Source organism: Gorilla gorilla, chromosome 11 (assembly GCF_029281585.2).
Source record: "Gorilla gorilla gorilla isolate KB3781 chromosome 11, NHGRI_mGorGor1-v2.1_pri, whole genome shotgun sequence".
NCBI lineage: Eukaryota > Metazoa > Chordata > Mammalia > Primates > Hominidae > Gorilla > Gorilla gorilla.
The window spans coordinates 35,602,069-35,617,055 of record NC_073235.2 but is presented as its reverse complement, the minus strand read 5'-3'; the positions used below and the strand labels follow the sequence as shown (position 1 = coordinate 35,617,055).

Sequence of the window (14,987 nt, the reverse complement as noted above, 5' to 3'; positions counted from 1 at the left end):
TGATCTGTTGATCTTGTGATCTGTCTGCCTCAGCCTCCCAAAGTGTTTTGATTATAGGCATAAGCCACCATGCCTGGCCAACAATTTTTATTGAAGAGGAAAACTATAGAAATGGCTTTTGCGCAGCTGCTTTTACCATTTGAGCTTTTAATTTTTGTGTGTGTGCTTTCCATTTTTAGAATCATAGTTGTCGTCGTTTTTCCTTCTAATGTGGAAGTATTCCTTATTCAAAGAGCCATTAGAACTATGGCTGTTGTCAGGCTGTGAACTTATGAGATGTTTCCTTTTTGCTTACTCTGGTGGCTAGAGAGGAGAGATTATTCTACTAACTTACAGGCAATCAACACTTTAAAACAAGAGAATGAGGCTAAATGACTCTGTTCATGGGTCTGATAATTTTTATCCAGTTTGTTGCTGCTCGGAAAAAGTATTACTTCCAAAGCTTAGAACACTGAGATTTTAATCAGATGCTAAGGAGCCTGCTTCTGCTAATGTATCCTCAGTTACATCTCAGATGGAGTAGTCCATTCACTTTAATAAACTTTTAAGTTCCAGTGGAATTTTAAATGAAAAAACAAATTATATGAATGTGGTTACTAAGGGGCTATGCTCAGAGAGAGAGATAAGATGGCAAATTAACTGTCTATTGCGAACAATAGGGTGTTTGGATTAGAATCACAGTCACTGCCTTTTTTCTTTCCATTGTCTTAAGTATTCCTTATTCCAAGCGTATCCCCACCCAGAGCAACGATGGACAGTAACATTTATTTTTATGTGAGCAGTAATTTAAAACTTTCTTATTTACCAGGCTTCCTTAGGCTTTTTACAACATTTGTAATAGCTCTGTAAGTTTATCTTCTCTTTGAAATGCTTTTGCTGCAGTAAAAGAAAGCTCTTTAACACTTTTTCTTAATCTGTTTTTTTTCAGTTGTATAATCGTGAACATGGCATTATCTGCTTAGAGGAAAACTGGGTTTTCAGTTCAGCATTCTTTCTGGCACGTATGTGATTTTTGTATTGTTAGCAGACCCTTTTAGGAAGATTTCTTCTCATACACAAACCATAATTAAACAAACACTGCACTTAAACTATCAGTATACTTAAAGATCCACCTTCCAGTTATAATCAGTGTTGTTTCTGAGAGGCAGTGCTTTGAACTCTAACTTGATAGAACATTGCAAATTTGTTTATATACAGTTTTGTTCCCTGATGACATTTTATTTATAGTTTTATAGCTGGTGATGACAACCCATGCCAAGACAAAGATGGTGTGAGTTCGACCATTTTTTGATCATGTCAGAGTTTTCTCCTTTCTCCTTTTCCTCAGCACCTCTGTGAGGAGAGAAGTCAAATAGCAATCTTGACTAGTGAGTCGCTGAGGTTGGGTCTGATTTGTGTGGCAACAACTGCTAAGAAACGATGTTTTGGAGGGTTGCAGCACCATGGACAGTTCCTGAAGGAGCAAGGGGTTCACTAGGTCTTTCTAGTCTCCATTCCTTTAGTCTGTAGTATGGCAGATGTTAACGGTTTTTTCCTAGCTCTCAAATGTTACAAGTTTCCCCCACAAAATATATCAGTTAAATATCTTAAGTTTTTCTACTTTTAAACAAACTGAAAACATCTTGGTCAGGAAGAGTCAAAAGTCGGTAGTAACTCACTTTGCTCAGCTAATATTGGATATGAAGAGAGCAATGACTTGAGAGAAAGTTAAGCTGCAGAGGCCTCCCTGGGTATAAGGGCAAATGTGAGTTAAAATGCCAAGAAAAGCCTATAGATTATTCTAGAACAAAGAGGCCAGCAGTTATTGGGAAAAAAAAATGTGATGAGTTTTTCTTTGTACTAGTCACAGAGCTCAGCTTTTCGTCACATAAAAAGCTTTAGAGGAAACTCATATTCAGTTATCAGAAATTGCTTCACCTTGATTTATGATCTGGTCAGGCCCTCCTTGGTAAGCTGTGTGAACTCTTCCTACCAGAAAAAGAGAAGCTGCAGATGGATTTGCCATATATAAATACATGCTGGTAGTGTATATGTAACTTCACACAGTTCAGAGATAATAAATTGAGTGCCCTGTCAATGCCAGCTTAATAAACACATTTATTGTAAATGATATGACAATAGAATTATTGATTATAAATCCAAAGTGTGGCGTTTGGAATCATGTCTCCATTTCATTCCTAAGGAAGGGAGTCACTCTTGATCCATTCTGTAGGGGGCAACTTAGTAACATTTCTGGCAACTCAGCTTCCTCCTGCTGTGATTAATTAATCTGGAGTTACTCAGATCTCTCTTTTTGTGTGGATTGCATCAACCTTGCTTTGCTTCTCTGAAATAATATGTACAGCTAGTGCCTTCCATGGGAGCTGGGTTTTGCCTGCCTCTTCTAGTGCTTTCTTTATACTTTGAAGTAGGAAGAGAAGAGCAGCCAGGATTGGGCCAATTACAATGTGCCTAATACGTTCACATCCTTATGCTGTAATTTAGGCAGAAAAACACTGATAATTTAGTCTCGTTATTTTTTTCCCACGTGAATCAATTTATGGGTGCTTTTTACTGAATCTTCTTTGGTTTTATAAAGATTTCTATGTAAACATTGTAAGTAAATGAACTATAAAGATCGATTCACCAAGAAAATTATTTCCCAGAGCATTTTAGTTAATCTAACTTTGTAACACATTAATCTCACCAGAAATAAAATTAAATGTGAACTATCTTTTAAATATATTTTTAAATCTATAACCCTGCTATTAAACTTATAGCAGGCCATCTACCAGATCACATACCTGAGTACCTCTGCAAAGAGGACCAGCCAGAATTATTGCATGGATTTTTACCTCCAGGATTTTCTTTGTTCTCACAACTATTGAGTAGCTCAATTGAAGAATATAGAAATATTTATTTCTTTAAGATGTTGCTGAGTCTTCACATTTCAAGCTGTGCTTTTGTGTTTTTTCAATGGTTCTTCAGTCATAGCCCTTGTATTATTCTTTTGAAAATGCTGTTTAATATCTCTACTCCAAATCTGCATAATACACTTAAATGACTCACCATATGTCACCAAAGAGTGTTTCCTCATCTCTTATCTAACAGGAGACACAAGGCCAAGCCTCATATAGTGATACGTTAGCTTTTTGGTTTTTGTTTGTTTCTTCTATATTTCCTTTTTAACCAGAGATCAAAATTCCAAGCGTTAATAGTTGGCTTTTTTGTCTTTACCATGGAGGCTGAAGTTGAGCACTTAATTTGTTTTAAAGGTTTTACCATGTCCATTATAATTCCTTACAGGAGCATTACATCTAGGGTTATGGATAGCACTTGGCTTGTTCCATCTCTAGAATTATTTACATTTTATCTTTAGTACTCATCATGAGAGAAATTTCAGAAAACGAAAGCATACTAAGAGATTTGAAAAATATTCTGCATAGCAAGCATGACTTAAGATACATTTTTTTTTTCATTTGAACTTACCAAAAAAAATGTGGGCATGTTGCACTGTCAGTTTTAAATGAAACCTAGTGGTTGGGGAGTGGAGAAAGGTGTTTAGGAGGTGGTGAGGGGCTCAAGTGTGTTGATCTAAGATGGGGAAGCCATAGTGGCCCAACAGCCACCAGGTACTAATGGCAAAGGCTCAGTTCTCTAAGAAAGCTTATGATTGATTATGACCTGTCTCTCTCTTCTGAAATTGTATCTTTCTTTTTCTCCCCTCCATTTTTATTTTCCCCAACAAATCGAAAGAGGAGGTTTGGCAGTTCCATCAGACAATGTGTTCATCTGGTTCTTGCCTCAGTTAGTGTTTAAAACCTAAGTTCAAGTCCTAGCTCTGCTCTTGATCTTGTTCTGTGACTTGGGTGGAGGATTACTCCCTTCTTTGAATCTCAGTTTTCTTTTTGTTTTCTGTAACTTTTAGGTGCGATGGTACATGATAAGGTTTGTTACATAGGTAAACACATGTCATAGGGGTTTATTGTACATGTTATTTCATCACCCAGGTGAAATGCAGAAAAAAACTTCTTCTTTAATGCGAGTTTTGAGGATTAAATGAGATAATATTTACAAATGCCTACAGTACGGTGCCTAGCATGGGGGCCCTGTCAATGGCATATTTCTCTGCAGCAAGCAATACTGTTTGACAGCATTTTGCCTACAGTAGAACTTCTTTCAAAATTGCAGTCCTCAAACCCTGCCACTGCTTTATCAACAAAGTTTTTGTAATACTCTAAATTCTTTGTCCAAATGCATTGGAACTTGAATTGAATCCAATGTAAAATCAAATTTCTCTACAGTCTAGTAATGAAGCAAATTTTTAATATATAAATAGGTTTTTTTGTTGTTGTTGTTTTGTTTTGTTTTTTTTTTTAGTATTTTGGGATTCATGGATATGGAAACTGCTTTTGCTTTTTCTCTTTTTAGTGGTCATTCTGGATGTGCTTTTTCTATTTAGTTGCAGCTTCGTAGGCAAGAATGCAGGCCGTCCCCATAGCTTGTAGAGGATGGATTCATCAGAAGGCCTATAAGCTCTGATCAGTGAGGGGAGGAGAGCAGCCTGAATGATGAAGCCCACTAGGGGAAGAGCATGTCACAAAAAAATTATAAGATATTCAGAAGGCTGCCCAATATGCTGCCTCTTCATAAATCTTCACTTCCCTTCTAAGAAAAGAAAGACGTTTCTTTATTCTGCCCAGTGTACCTCTTGGGCAAAGCTTATATTCTTTACTCGTGTGTGTACATTTATCTTCATAGCTCATAAGAAAGGAAAGTTGGCCCACCGTTGAAATCTCCATTCAATTTTACTACTTCAGATTCTTGATGGCATTTAAATAAAAAGCGGGCAAGGATTAGAGTTGGCAGTGAAGTGGATTTCAGGGACAGCTAGAAAACGGGAGAGAGACAGCCTCTTATATTTTGATCAATCTAGTCCATAAAAATATATACATAAACATGCAGCTATAAAATATATTGACATTGAATACTTTTTTCTTTCATAGTGTTTATACTTGTTGATATCTGGGATTTTGTGTAAGCTGTTTTTTAGCTTTGAAGAGATGTGTCATGATGGGTATATTCTCTAGGACTCTTTTAGTATGGGACTTTTCCCAAAAGGGTCTTTCATAGAAGCTTGATATTTTTCTTACCCAAAACACATTTCACACCTGCTACTTTTGTATGTGATATTTAGAGTTATGAAAGAAAAGAACTTGTCATGACATATGCAAGATTTAAAAAAATATGCTATTAAATGTGTCTGTCTAAAATAGCTTTAAAGTTCAGCTCTTGAGATGATTTTCCTAGTCCCACTGAAGTCTTAGAAAGAATGAATGTATATTCTTATGCATTTATTTGGGGTTATCTTAAGCTTGGCATCCCATTGTTTGTCCTGGGAGCTTAGGGCTCTCTGGCTGCAATATCTGTCATCATGTTAGTCACCAGGTTAATTCAGCTGATTTTGTTGGTGAGGGAACTTTCTCCTTCCTCCCTCATTTTTTTTTTTTCTGGAGAAATTGTAATTTGCTCAAAGTAAAACAGTCATTCCTGATGCAGACATACCTTGGAGATATTGCAGGTTCTGTTCCAGACTACCTCAATAAAGTGTATATCATAGTAAACCAAGTAATGTGAATTTTTTCATTTCCCCATGCATATAAAAGTTAGATTCACACTATACTATAGTCTATTAAATGTGCAATAGCATTATGTCTTTTAAAAATGTACGTACCTTTTTTTTCTTTTTGTTTTCTTTCTTTCTTTTTTTTTTTTTTTTGAGATAGCATCTCACTCTGTCACTCAGGCTCGAGTGGCAATGGCATGATTGCAGCTTACTGCATCCTCAACCTCCTGGGCTTAAGCGATCCTCTCACCTCAGCCTCCTGAGTAGCTGGGACCACAGGCATGTGCCACCAGGCCTTGCTAATTTTTGTAATTTTTTTGTAGAGATAGGGTCCCACCCTCAGGCTGGCGTCAAGCTCCTGGGCTCAAGTGATTTGCCCACCTCAGCCTCCCAAAGTGCTGGGATTACAGGGATGAGCCACTGTAATGGCCCACCATACATACTTTAATTTCAAAATATTTTATTGCTAAAAAATGCTAACAGTCATCTGGGCCTTTAGCATATCAGAATATATATATATTTTTTTGAGATGGAGTCTCGCTCTGTCGCCCAGGCTGGAGTGCAGTGGCGTGATCTCGGCTCACTGCAAGCTCCCCTTCCTGGATTCACGCCATTCTCCTGCCTCAGCCTCATGAGTAGCTGGGACTACAGGTGCCCACCACCACTCACAGCTAATTTTTTTGTATTTTTAGTAGAGACGGGGTTTCACCGTGTTAGCCAGGATGGTCTCGATTTCCTGACCTCGTGATCCACCCGCCTCAGCCTCCAAAAGTGCTGGGATTACAGGCTTGAGCCACCACCCCCGGCCGCATATCAGAATATTTTTACTGGTGGAGAGTCTTGTCTCAGTGTTGATGGCTGCCGATTGATCAGGGTGGTGGTTGCTGAAACTTGAGCAAGGTTAAATTATTTAGCATAATTCAGTAAATTCATCAATGAAGTTTGCTATATCAATTGACTCTTCCTTTTATAAAATATTTCTCTATAACAAGCAAGGCTGTTTGATAGCATTTTATCCATAGGACAATAGAACATTTTTCAAAATTGGAGTCAGTCCTCTCAAAGTCTGCTGCTGCTTTATCAACTAAGTTTATGTAATATTTCTAATCTCTTGTTATCTTTTCAACAATCTACATAGTATCTTCACAGTAGTGTATTCCATCCCAAGAAGCTACTTTCTTTTTTCATCCATAAGAAGTAACTTATCTGTTTATGTTTTATCATGAGATTGCAGCAATTCAGTCACATCTTCAGGCTTCACTTCTAGGTTTCTTGCTATTTCCACCGCATCTGTAGTTACTTATACCACTGAAGGTTTGTACCCCTCAAAGTCATTCATGGAGGTTGGAATAAACTTCTTCCAAACTCCTGTTAATGTTGAATATTTTGACCTCATTCCATGAATCACAAATGTTCTTCATGGCATGAAGAATGGTAATCCTTTCCAGAAGGTTTTCAATTTACTTTTCTCAGATGGATCACTATCTGTGGCAGCTATAGCCTTATAAAAAATATTTCTTAAATAATAAGGCCTGAGAGTTGAGATAACTCTGATCCATGGGCTACAGAAACGATATTGTATTAACAGGTGTGAAAACAATTTAAATCACCTTGTACATCTCCATCAGGGGTCTTGGGTGACCTAGTACATTGTCAGTGAGCAGTGATATTTTGAAAGGAATTTTTTTTTTCTAAGCAGTAGGTCTCAACACTGGGTTTAAAACATTTACTAAGCCGTGATGGAAACAGATGTGCCATTATCCAGGCTTTGTTTTTCCATCTATAGAGCCAGAGGCAGAGTAGATTTAGCCTAATTCTTAAAGGCCCTATGATTTTCAGAATGGTAAATGAGCACTAGTTTTAACCTAAAGTCACATTGCATTAGTCTCTAACAAGGCAGTCAGCCTGTCCTTTGAGCCGTTAAAGCCAGGCTTTGACTTCACCTCTCTAGCTATGAAAGTCCTGGCTGGCATCTTCTATCAGCATCTATGTCAAAAATCTATTGTTTAGTGTAGTCATCTTTATCTGTTATTTGAGCTACATCTTCTGAATAACTTGCTGTAGCTTTTCATATGAAAGCACCTAAAGCACTTGGTGCTTCAACTTGCATTTTCATGTTATGGTATTGGCATCTTTCCTTAAACCTCATGAACTACTCTATGCCAGCTTCAAACTTTTCTTCTGCAACTTCTTCACCTCTCTCAGGCTTCATAGAATTGAAACGAGTTAAGGTCTTGCTGTAGGCTAGGCTTTGGCTTAAGGGGATATTGTAGCTGCTTTGTCCTCTATACAGACCCTCAGACTTTCTCCATATCAGCAGTAAGGCTGTTTTGCTTCCTTACCATTCATGTGTTCACTGAAGTAGTACTTCTAATTTCCTTCAAGTGTTTTTCCTTTGCATTCACAACTTGGCTACCTGTTTGGTGCAAGAGGCCTAGCTTTCAGCCTGTCTTGGCTTTCAACAGGCCTTCCTCGCTAAGATTAATTATTTCTAGCTTTTGATTTAAAGTGAGAGACCTGTGACTCTTCATTTCACTTGAAGACCTAGAGGCTATTGTAGGGTTATTAATTGACCTTATTTTAATATTATGTCTCAATTAATTGGGAGGCCTGAGGAGAGAGAGATAGGGGAATCAGGGAAATGACCAATTGGTGGAGCAGTCAGAACACACGTTTATTGATTAAATTAGCTGTCTTATATGGGCACAATTTGTGGTGTTCCAAAATAATGACAATAGTCACATCAAAGACCACTGATCACAGTTTACCATAGCAGATGTACTAAAGATGAAAAAGTTTGAAATATTTCACGAATGACCAAAATGTGACAGAGCAATGAAGTGAGTACATGCTGTTGGAAAAATAGTGCTACTACACTTTATCAATGCAGTTGCCACAAACCATTGATTTGTTTAAAAGAAAATCTGCAAAGCACAATAGAATGAAGTACAATAAAACAGGGCATGGTTGCGTGCTTCAACTTTGGAGCTACAGATCTAAGTGTAATTGACAAAAATTTTCAAACAAAATTGCCTGAATGATCTGTCTTCAAAAAAGTTCTGACGGTATCAAATGTGCACTCCCATATAGTACTTGTAACTTAAAAATCCAAGGAAAAGATTTCCTGTTTGTCATTGATAATATGTATTTAATAAATACTTGTTGGTTTAAAGAATAAAAGAAGCCCATGTAGCCTTTAACTATCCTGGTCGTATTTAGCACAGTCCTGCATCTAGCTTTATTTAGCATTTCATGTGTAATTGGCACAGGTCTCCTCTGAAAATGAAAATTAGTGAAGACAGACACTTTAAGATTTTGCAGTAAGAGAAGCAAATCAGCGTTTTAAAAACTTGACTCTTAATGTTTTAAAGAAGAAGTTTTACAATTTATTAGTAAACATTATTAAATAACTATTGTATACCATTCTGGGCCAATGGAGAGCAATAGAAAAATATGGAACTATATAATAAGATCATTTGAAACTAATAATATGTTGGATTATAAGGAAAGGTACATTGTTAAAATAGGGATGATGAATGTTGGAATTTAGGAAGAGGATACAGCTTTGGGGGAAGTTTTCAGGCAGAATCCAGAATTGACCTGGACACTAGGGGACAGAGATGTTCTGGATAGGCATAAAAGAAACAAGCATTTCAGTTGAGCAGGTCATCGAGAAAGTGGTACAGACAAAATAATCCACATCAGACGGAATATTCAATCATATAACTTTCCTGCCTGACCTACAAGTTAATGTTGAGGAAAGTAGGGAGAGGAGGGACAGATGGAAACATTGGCACAGGGATAAGTGTCTGCCTCTCCCTCTCCTGTAATATTCTTTTAATAACTGTTGTAAGTAATTTTAAGAAGAAAGCATTTATTGTTCCCATAATTAAAGCTCATGATAAAATAAACACCCTCTAAGCAAGGCAGGCAAAGCTCAGGAGCAGCCTGGCCAGATGGAAAATTCAGAGATCTCTCCAAAAAGACCAGTTTTATTTTTGAATTACTCACCAAAAGGACAGGTGCCATTGCTGGGAGTCATGTTTTCCTACAGCTCTGCATCTGGCTATTATAATGAGATGTGGAGACAAAATAACTAGTAGATAGACCAAATAATGCAACAAATGTTGCCCAACATTCTCATTTCATCCTCTGTGTGTGCATTTCAGAGCTTAAATTGGCTATACCCATTATGTCTATATTGCTATATTGCTTTATTTTGACATTAATAATTTTTGTTGAAATCTATATAAAATAGCTTATTTATTCTTTCCTGGTATTAGTTCTTTCATATGTATATAAACTATTCATATATATATAAACTATATATATATATACAGTTTATCTAAACTGATATCTCGCAGCACACCATCTTCTGGCCTTTTCAAGGTGGCTGACCTATTTGATTCCATACTTTAAGATAAAAATGAACTGCTTCAGATTGTTATTTAAAACTAGAACTCACTCTCTGTTCTCAGCTCCTTCCTACTTCTCTTCCAGGAACCCTAATTCTTGGCTCGGTGTATCACTTTTGATACCTGTTTTCTATTCTTTTTTTGTTTTTTGGATGATTCACTCAGATTTCCTTTTTGGCTGATTGGACTACAGTTCTCCCTTGACTCTTGGATCAGTGTACTACTATACACCCTGATTTTAGTATCAACTCAGGACTCTTAGAGAACAACACCTTTCTCTAGTTTGTTCCTTTGTGATACCACCACTACTCACTCCTTTCCCCCCATTTAATTTTCTGAATTATAATGGTTGAGTCAAGAAAATGCGGAGTGTTCAAAATAGACTTTCAAGAGTTATATGAATAGACAACTGTGAGGCCTTATACAGAAATGTGTAAATTTGAGATTTTTGCTAGGCTGTTTTGTAGCCACTTTTCATCAGGGTTTTCATTTTGTTTGATGGAGCAATAGTGCCTACCTGCTTACAGGTCAAAACTCTAATAAATGTCAGCATATGACTCGTGATTTTCCTGAACAATGAACCACGGTGGCCCCCTGGACATCTGATTGCCAAGAAAATTTCAAACTGGATTTGATAAGAGTGGGCATATGTCATTCTACCTTGTGAGGATACTTTACTTTCTAGTTTTGAATTTCCTCTTTGCACTTTTTAGTATTTCTAACCCCACTAAAAGCTCTTTAAATTCTCTTCATCACCAGTAGATTAATTTCAGAACTCAAATTCCTTGGCCTAGTTGTGACTTCACTCCATCTACCTCCCCTAGGACATTAGCCAGCTTGACATTCTATAAAAACACTCAGGGGCACACCAAGTGCTCACACGGTTCCTTGGAATGCATGTTCTTCTCCCAGGCTCCCTCTTGGCATGTTGCAGTGCTAACAGGGCCCATCAGGAATGTCTGTCTCTACATTAGAGCTTCTCTAACACCTCAGCCAGCAGTAAACCCCTCTCTGATAGATCTCTCATAGAACGTTGTGCCTTTCTTTAGTCCTTAGCATATCTGGCTTTGTTCTATGGTTATTTCTGTACAGGTTCTCTCCCTACTGGGGTGGGGAGGTAACATATCATCATATTGCTAATACTTTATTAAACAAGGTGTGATCTCCATCAATGTTTGTGGGAGGAATAATTGAGTTTCTGGGTAAACACTTTGGAACAAAGCATTTTAGAATTAGTGTATAATTAGATATCGCCTGCTTTTTCTTGCAAGCTTAGATACTTTTAGCCTTAAATTTTGTACCAGCCTCTGACTTGCCTTTGCCATCTTCCTTGATACTGATAAACACCACAGGATTATGGAACATGGTCTGGCTTCATCCATCATACGCTGCATCTACTCATCTATTTACCCTGCATTCAGTACTTGAATTTGAATTTCTAATGGCAATTAATATGAAATTTTGAAGTTAAATTATATATGATTTCTTGTTTATTGGATTGCATGCAGTGTGTTTTATGAAATGCTCTCATAGTATTTGCTTTTGCAGTTTAAATGGATTACTTAAGAATTAGGAAAAGGGAGAATTAAAGGATTTACAGTGTAGCACAGCAAAGAAGTGTTTCCTTAGTAACTAAAACCAAAGTTATGCAGAGACACCAGGAACCGGAGCTTGCTTTGAAATCTTACCCTGTAAGCAACTTGGACTTGAAAAAATAAAGTGGAAATTAGCCAAAGAGAGTAGCAATGGTAAGGGAAACAGATTAGACTAGTGCTGATTTGCATGGCCATGCATGGCACAGTAGGATTCAGAGAGTAAAGAAAGTTAACCTTTGAATTTTTTGAAGGTCGCTTTACAAAGTCATACAATTAAAATTGCATTTCTATAGCCAAGCTATATTTCAGAAGGAAGCATTTAATTGTAAAATAAAGAGTCTGGAAGTACAGTTGTGATTAGGATAGTTCGCAAGTAGATAGCAAGCACATCCCTGGAATGCTAGTTACCATTTACCACTAGACCGAAGACTTTGATTTTCTTGAGGATCTTGGATAAAACAAGACCAGAGATGGCAAACTTCCAAGCAGGAGTCAAATCCTTCCTCCAGGAGACAGCATCTTTCTTTCTGGACAGTGTTATTCTAATCGTGAAAACTAAAGCTATTGGAGGAATGGTTGTTAGACCTGACTGCTCTCGAATAAAGAATCTTCAAAGATCTGAGCAGACAAAAAGCTGTGAAGAATGGTTTACCAGCTAACCAAATGAAGGGCAGGAGGGGCAGCAGGTACTTGGTTTTATCACTCTGAATGTTATAGCTCAGGCAATTGGGAACTAAAATATACCTCCAGACTGTGCTTTTTTTCCTCCCACTTTTCTATGTTTTTTATCTCCCCCTCTCATGCCATCCCAAGGAGGATGCCAAAACATTAGGAGTATTTTTTGATTTTGTTTTATCCCTACCATTCTGTTTAATTACCGCTTTCTTAGAATTTTCTTTTACCCTTCAAAAGAGACTACTTTAATGTAATTATTCTATTTGTTGAATGTTCTACATTAGTTGAACAAATATTCTATTGTTGATAAACAATTGTTTATCAAGTCAAGGAAGAAAAGAGACCTTTTTCATACTGAGATTAAATATACTTGTTTTTTACATCGAACTTTCCTTTTTTTTTTTTTTTTTTTTTGTGACGGAGTTTCTCTTTTGTCGCCCAGGCTGGAGTGCAGTGGCACAATCTCATCTCACTGCAACCTCTGCCTCCCGGGTTCAAGCGATTCTCCTGCCTGAGTCTCTTGAGTATCTGGGATTACAGGTGCCCACCACCACACCCAACTAATTTTTGTACTTTTAGTAGAGATGAGTTTTCGCTATTTTGGCCAGGCTGGTCTCAAACTCCTGACCTCAGGTGATCTGCCTGCCTTGGCCTCCCAAAGAGCTGGAATTACAGGCGTGAGCCACTGTGCCCGGCCCAAACTCTCCAGTTTTCATACTCTTTGCCCACCTCCTGCCTCCATCTTAATATACTTCTCTAGAAAGGTAGAAAACCAACCCTTTATCCCTGCATTCATTGCCCACTATCAGCTTTGGTGTCAGAATGTCTTGGTAGTTGTGGACTGGCTCCAGATCAGGGTATGAGTTCTGTTATGTGATAATAGTCCGTGGTTTCCTAATTTGGCTACTGTAGATGACACAGAGGTAGATTTGGTTTAATGGTGTGTTTATTTTGTCATTGATGAAAAGTAAAAGCAAGGTTTTCTGAAGCTCTAACTTGTAAACCAAGAAATTTAACTTGCACTGCCAATGACAACCAATGACAAATGTTTTGTTACAAATATTCCAGGAGAGGTAGCTAGTAGGCACAGAGAAAGTGCAGTTTGTTCATCATTGTAGTCCCAGTTTTAGTATAATTCTTGGTACTCTGTAGGCTGTCAGTAAAGGTTTATTGAAAAAAATACATGTGTCAGCTTGGATATTTCATTTAATCTCTCTAGACCTCACTTCTCTCATCTACAAATGGAGGGTATTGAATCAGATCAATAAGTTATCTTTTAACCATTTTCATCTATGAAGCATTCTACATATATGTATTGAGAGCCTACCATTTTCTAGAACCCATGCTTAAAAATTTTTGATAGTAACTTATGGGAGATATATTTGAATATCTTAAAGCATAAATCACCTTAGGCATAGCAGATGATTTTATTCTTTAAATATTCACAGTGCATTGGAAAATAAATTATTGGTTATTTTTTCATGGGCTTTAATCCACATATCCTGTCTCTGTTGGTGCTTTGAGGTGCTCAGCATGAAAACTCGTTGCAGGCCTGGGTTCAGCATCCTGTGAATGCTAGCAAACCACCTGCCCTCCGTGGTACCCAGGACTTGTGGAGCCCAGCACCTGCTTTAATTTTGACCAAGTGAATCTTGGGACTGTTCCAGCCCACGTTCCTTTCATGTTGCTCAATAGCAACCCTTTAACTAAATGTTTCATCTGGCAAAATGAGATGAAAAATAATTTCTGGTAAAAGTATTTTTCTAAGACCTTTTTGGTTATTCCTCACCTACTTTGTGTTCAGTATAAGAAAGTTACTCTGCTTGTAATGAAGCCAGCTGTCTACAAAGTAAGGTCGTTAGGGCTGCTTAATTAAAGAAAAAGAGTTTAATTAGTTAAAGAATAAGTTTAACCCCAGATCAGCAGTAGTCTCTGAGGACCACACAGAGGGAATAATTAGGAAGTTGGCTTTTATTTCTCTACTCCAAGTCTCAAGTCAGTTTTCTTCAGTAGAGAAGTGAAAAACATCTGATCTTGAACAACCCATACTCTTGACAAGATTAAGAAAAAAAATCCATTAATCTGATTACTTTACCTTCAGAGTATTAAAGGATTCAAATTCCTAAGGTTCTCTAAATTTTAATGATTCCAACAGCACTTCCATCTGAGAATCTCAAAGAATTTCACAAACGCGTTCAGTCGCGCATATACTTCAAAGCAAGCACTTTTATCCCTCTTTCTTTTTGGTGATAAAATCGAGACAAAGAAAGGTTAACAAATATTTTCAACCATCAAAGGCTGTTGGGTGATAAATGAAGAAAGTAAGTGACCTTTTATTCAGTTCATCACTCAAATAGTTAGTCAACATTTTACAAAACTGGTGTAGACCAGCTCCCTTGAGAATGTATGTCTGAATCTTAAGGGGCATATTTTGATATAAAAATGTAGAAAAATATACCTAGACTAATGTTTCAGAAAATAAATAGCAGCATTGATAATGTGCTCTGAATTACAATTTCATCTATTATATTCCAGGCTGAATTGAGCAAAGGGAGAAAATGTTGTTGTTCCTTCCCCAAGTAGATTTAGTACGAAGTGTGTTATCATCTTTGCATGGTTTTCATTTTACAAATAGGAAAGATTACTTTATATTAGCCAGTGGAATGCAGATTTCAAATCGCGCAAAGGTTACTCATT

The 14,987-nt window shown here is 37.2% G+C and overlaps 1 protein-coding gene across 7 annotated transcripts in view; it reads left to right on the top strand.

The window, feature by feature from the left end:
- Positions 1-14,987, top strand: part of NCKAP5 (NCK associated protein 5) — a 990,571-nt gene that overhangs the window by 599,442 nt on the left and 376,142 nt on the right. The gene's annotated exons all lie outside the window — the stretch shown is intronic.